Consider the following 6,000-nt stretch of genomic DNA (forward strand, 5'->3'; position numbering starts at 1 on the left):
AATACAGACTGCCAGGCCTCATTCTCAGTAGGTCTGGGGTGGAGACCCTCGGTCATTTGCATTTCTAACAAATTCCCAGATGCTGCTGATAATGCTGGTCCTGGGAGCACACTTTGAGAACCATCACTCCACAGTTCTCTGGTTGCCATGGTGAACCACTGCTACTACCAGGTATGTTGGAGAGGCAAAAAAGGTTGAAAACCAATGTTTCAGACTAATTCATAAACTGAATTAGAGGATATACTTACCAGTTTTAGGAGTATACAATCAGATAAAACAAAATCACAAAACACGTAACATTAAGACTTCTACCAACAGATTTACTAATATGCTTTCTAACTAAAAGGCATCCATGTGGGAAAAGGCAATAGAAAAAATATTCATGCATATATGTACATTCTGAAGCATGGTTTCAAAAACACATCACCTCTCCAGACTGCACTAATAAGATTAACAACAAAGTCTTCTGTCTCCCCAACCTATACACTACCCACTGCTAGGAAGAAGATGGCTTTGAAGTGGGAATCACCCTGGATAAATCTGGATACAGACAATAGAACACATTCTATCTCAGGAAGAACAGCCTCTTAGAGAAAATGTCCAACTAGAACAAAATAGGATAACAAGTTACTCTTATTATCCATACTAGGTATAAACTGTGTACCTGATACAATACTGCAGAAAAATGCATGCATTTCTTTCCTTTTACAATGGGCATGTAAATTATCTGCTGAGATTTAGCAAGTGACTATAAATTAGAATAACTTAACAGGTCATTTCTAGGGCAGGTCTTTTTTTTTTTTAAGTAAATGATGGATTTACAAAATTATCTGATCAAATCAACACATTTTAAATTTATTAGTATGTACTACTGCTAGGTGGGGAAACACCTGTAATTTAACATAAGTAAAAAAGGGATCACAAAAGTGTGATTATAATACGCTCCCAATTTTGTGGGGAAAAATTGCATATAAACGTCTTTATTTCAAAGGAAACAAACAGTCACTGGGTCTTCACTGGGTAGTGGGATTACAAACTTCTTTTACCTTTTACTTTTCCAGAGTTTTCTATAACTCACTAAATGCTCCAAGGACGGCTTTGTCCTTGCTATACGGTGAACTGAGTCCCTGGTCCTCAGGAGGGCATTTATATACCTTCTGATCAGCATTACAGCAACGGTCCTGACCCTCAGAGTAAGTTTCGGCTTCTCCTCCAGCACCAAAAACCTACCATTCCTTTAAATTCTGACCCAAATGCCATCCTTTCACAAGTTCTTTTCAGGTCAACCTGGCAATTTAATCCTCATCCTTCTCCTAACATTTTGTCCTGCTCTTCTGGCACCCTTCTCGTCTTTGTACCAGAGGACTCAGCAGGTAGTAGGTGCTCAAAGCCTTGTTTAGATGGTAGAGTCCCTGAGGCCAGGGAAGATGTTTTGTTCATTTTAACTGTTCACATGTGGTTGCCAAATATGTTGTATTTTTCTCATTCCATTGAACATTTGGCAACTTGTCTTGATAATGCTGGTATTTAATAGGGAAAACACTTTCAAATGCTTTGCCTTGTAGGAAGGGTAACATTAGAATTTTGGAAACAACAAATACTGTTATTATATACCATTAATGATGGCCAGGCGCTATTCTTAAGTGGTTTATGTGTTTATATATCAACTCAATCCTCACAACAGGCTCACCAGGTAGGTGCTTTTAATATCTCCATTTACAGGTGAGGAACCCAAGATTCAGAGAAAGCCAAAAACTGGCCCAAAGTCACAGAGCTAACAAAGAACAGAGCTAGGAGGAAACCCAGAGTTCAGCTCCAGAACACATACTACAAGGATGGAAGGTGAGGAGGGGAAAACTTTGGCATGTAGTACACTACATAATGCCTGTCGATCAATGACCAATTACGGTTTCAAGAGCACATGGTCAGGGAATTCCCTGGCAGTCCAATGGCCGGGACTCTGCACCTCCACGGCTGGGGCCCAGGTTTGATCCTTGGTTGGGGAACTAAGATCCCACAAGCCGCATGGTGTGGCAAAAAAAAAAAAAAGGAAAAATGAGGACAGGCTCAGCCAATGAACACACTGGCACAATCTGGCAAAGGCTTTACATTTCATTAAAAAAAATACCTATATTGGAACAAAAAGGAATAAATAGGAATCTCTTTGTAACAGACAGAATCTGAAAGTTTTTGGTGTCCTCTGAAGTAACTGCCTAATTATACTTAAATCATTTATCAGCCGCCCCCCATCCCAGAGTCAAAGCCCCATCACCTTCATTGATTTTTAGACATACACACGTACCCCTGGGGGTCCATCCCCAAGGCCATCTTTTACTCCCAAAGAAACACCACCCACTAAGCTTCTCAACTGCCTCTCAGCACCTATGGTAGGCAGAGGCACAGGGAAAGTTTTGTGACTATCTTGCATACCAAAATCCAAACAAAAATGATGGATAAATGATCCGTGATAGCACATCTCTCTGAGACAGATAAACTGAAACAGAATCGTCTACAATTTGTGTAAAACTACCACTGAGGTCACTCTTCTTACATAGATCCTGTAAGTCTGTTCATTTATCAAAATCATGTTTAACCAAAAATGAGCAGAAATGCAAATCAAGTGCAAAAGGACACTACTGCTCTTCATGGCCCAAGCCACCTCTGTTAATATCTTTACACTGTGTTAAGTGTTTCTGAAGCGGGGAGACTGACACCAGGAATTTTTATTCTTCTTACATGCCAAGAAGGTACAGAAACTGCTTAAGACTACAGTCTTTCACCATACAACGTGCCCTTGAAAATTTCCTGTGTCTCACCTTCCATCCAGCCTGTCTTCCTTGAAATGATTTCCCTAAGGGGCCCAAGTAAAAAGGCATGCTCTCGGGTCACATCTCTTTGCTGCAAAAACTGGTGCTATATCACCCAATTACACTATATGCTTTCTCCAGATAAGGACGGGGAGGAACTGAATTTAAGATGCAGAAGTAAGGAGATGCATAAAATGGCCACTTTTCCAGGATCCATGACAGACAGGGCATACTTAAACATCAAAAGCATGGGACTAAAAGGGGTAATTAATGAGGGCCGATGGATGAAGGAAATGAAACAATAAATAGATTAAAGTTTTCCAGAGTGAGATACTACCAAGGATAATGAAGCCTGAATCAAAGAATCCTCAGTTTCAATGTTAAAAAACAAAAATCTCGGCAAAACTGAAGTATTAAATTTGGTGTTACATTATTCAGCGAAAACAGCCGTCTTTGTTTCATTTGCACTAGGGATCTACCCGCCTGCTTTCCCCTGCCCACCCCACCCCACCCCACCCCCTTCCATCAACCGCAGTGATCTCGAAGGGAGCTGCAGAGGCCCTACGGAACGGACATAACGGTCGCAGGCAGAGACCACGTTAGCCAAAACTCACCAGCCGAGCCCAGACCCGCCAGGTCGCCAGCCTCCTTCCCGTGGCCCCGGTTCCCAGGCAGGCCGGGCTGGGGGCCTCGCCGCTCCTCGGGCCGCATCCGCCCACCGCAGGCCCACAAAGCCCGCGCGGACGCCGGGAGTCGGCGCCCTCAACTTCCCTCCGACCTCGTTCCAGGCCGATTTTATGGGATCCAGGTTGGACCACCCCCCCTCCCTGCAGAAGGCCAGGAAGAGACTCCGCGGCGAGCCATGCCCAGATGCCTTACACAATAAAGGAATCCCGAAGCAAGGGCTGACCCTCCCCCCCCCCCCCCAGCCGCCCTGCTGCAGCGCGCCCCCGCCACATTTCCCGCCTCGCCGCCGCCCCCAAGCCGCCCGGGCCTGGCTGGACGTCCACCCCCGGCCCCCGCCGCCCCCACAGAGCCTGGTCTGACGCCGCCCCTCCCGCCCTGCTCCCGCGGGACCACCGGAACCCGACCCTCCCCAAGACCGCGGCCGGCTGATCAGACACCTTCACCCACCGCGCGCTGTCCCGGCCGTGCGCAGCCCTGCCCTCGCGTCCCTCCACGCCGCAGGTCCAGGCGCGCCGCCCGCCTTCCGACCCCTCGGCGAACTCCGCTCCGCACTCTGGGTGCCGGAGCCGGCCTAAGCCACCCAGCAGCCCAACCAAGGGCCCTTCCCGTCCAGCGCTCCCCCCACCCCCAATCGGGATTCCGCTTTCCAGTCCGCCCCAATACTCCCTCCCCTCATGAGAAACAGGCAAAGAGTCGTGGGATCCCCGGGGACCCCCACTAGCGCACGAGGTCCCCCCAACCACGCGCCGCACGGATCCCGAGCGCCGAGTACCAGGTCCGCACATGCCCACCCGCAGATCTCCATCCCCAGCCCCACAGGAGCAGTCCTCCCGCACTCCCAGGCCCTCATCCCCGCAGGAATCTCTCACTCTCAAGGACCTCATTCCCCGCCCCTCCAGGGGTCTCTCCACCCACTGGGGTCCCGTTCCCCGCCGCCACCCCGCAGTGTCCTTCCTCGCATGAATCTATGGCCCCCGCAGCACAAACCCTCCGCCCAGAGTCCCTTCTCTCTTCCCCAGCTCCCTCTTCGGCTCCGTTCTCGCCTTCCAGAGCCGCCGAGGATCCCTCCCCCCACCACAAACCGTCTCCGGTCTCCGGTCTCGGACCCGGGTAACCGCACCTCTCACCTTCAGCCGAAGATGGTGGCGCCGGCGCACGTCCCCAGCCGCGACCACAGAACCGGCGCCTCAGTCCCAAACCCACCGCTGCCTCCGCCGGGCTCCTTTAGCACTGCTACTCCGGGCTGCCCCACCCACTCCCACCCTCATTGGGCCAGCTCCACGCCCGTCACCACCGCCCCCAGACCCACTGGTCCGTTTGCGCGCCCATCTCCAAGGGAAGACGTTAGCAACCCGAGCGAAGCTACCTTCCCGAGGTCCGCTCCCTCCACCCACCTGAAACGATGCTCATTGGCTCCCGCTCCCAGACCAGGCGGCCGAGGCCCCCATATTATAGGCTGAGCCGCACGTCCATCAGAGATTTCGGGAGGTGCGGCCGGGACAGTTGTGGGTGATTGGCTGGCTAGGGCGGAGATGGACAGCTGAGACTGGCAAGGCGTCCCGCGATCCCGCGGGGCAGTGGGTGCGGACCCCGCAGCGGCTTTGGCTGTGCGGATGGCGGGGCAGGTGTGCCGCGGGCAGAGCCCCGAGCTCCGCCTGGACGCTCCACGCCCTGGCGTCGGGCCGCCGCGGCAGCTCAGCCCCGAGCCTCGCCGCCCCCTCTGCCTGTCGCAGCCGGCGTGTCCCGCAGTGGGACCGGCTTCCACCGCCGAGTCGCGGGCCCCCGGAGCTGCCTGCAGGGGCGGGGCCGGAGCGCGGTCCAGAGGCCTGACGTCACCCCCGGGGCTGCAGGGAGTGGGGGCCAAGGCTCTGCGGCTCACCTGCAGTGGGGGAGGGGAGGCAGGGCTCGGACTGCGACTCTGCCCATGCGCACCAGCTAGGGGAGTGGGGCGGGGGGAAGGCAGATCGCCTACCGTCGGCTGTCTACACTCAGGCCCCTGTCTCGACCTCGGGCCCGGGCTGACCCTGCCTAGGTCCGCTGAGCGCCGGCCGCCGGGTTTGCGAGGGGAGGAGCTTCCCTACCCATACTCCTGGCTGGGCTGAGATTCCAGAATATTGAAAAGGGAACCCACCTTGGGAAAACGACTTCACGTCATTCATTCCTTCGTTACTTCCTTTTTTCTTTTAGTATACAGCTCCCTACATGAGAGGGGCTATGAGGAGGTTCTGCTGGACTCTCTTATCCCTCAGGGCCTATTAACTTTTCAAAGGCCTTGTAAAAACGTTTGAGACCTGAAGAAAAAAATAAAGGTTCCAAAAGAAGGAAAGGCAACTAGAAAAATCCGAGTTAATATTTAATGAAATGTCTGCAATATCTAATCAACTGCGACACGACCCTAATTATATATAAATATAATAAAGTTTAGGTAAGTCACAAGAATAAAATGATTTAGTCTTAAAAAAAATGAAATTTACAAAATCTTTTCCAAAAAATTTTTATAGCAAGA

General features: G+C 51.4%; 1 protein-coding gene across 8 annotated transcripts in view; it reads right to left on the reverse strand.

Annotated features, from left to right (window-relative positions):
• MYH10 (myosin heavy chain 10) overlaps positions 1 to 5,227 on the reverse strand; it is a 121,818-nt gene extending 116,591 nt beyond the window's left edge. For 3 of the 8 annotated variants that reach the window (XM_020869050.2, XM_020869057.2, XM_070479069.1), the window contains exon 1: positions 4,622 to 4,750. The gene's annotated coding sequence lies outside the window, so the exon portion shown is untranslated. Of the gene's footprint in view, positions 1 to 3,421; positions 3,603 to 4,621; positions 4,751 to 4,888 lie in introns of those variants that run through there. The other 5 variants (XM_020869056.2, XM_020869053.2, XM_020869055.2 and 2 more) reach the window with 3 other exon arrangements.
• Between the last annotated feature and the right edge of the window lie 773 nt (positions 5,228 to 6,000).

This window comes from Odocoileus virginianus, chromosome 17 (genome assembly GCF_023699985.2).
Source record: "Odocoileus virginianus isolate 20LAN1187 ecotype Illinois chromosome 17, Ovbor_1.2, whole genome shotgun sequence".
Taxonomy (NCBI): domain Eukaryota; kingdom Metazoa; phylum Chordata; class Mammalia; order Artiodactyla; family Cervidae; genus Odocoileus; species Odocoileus virginianus.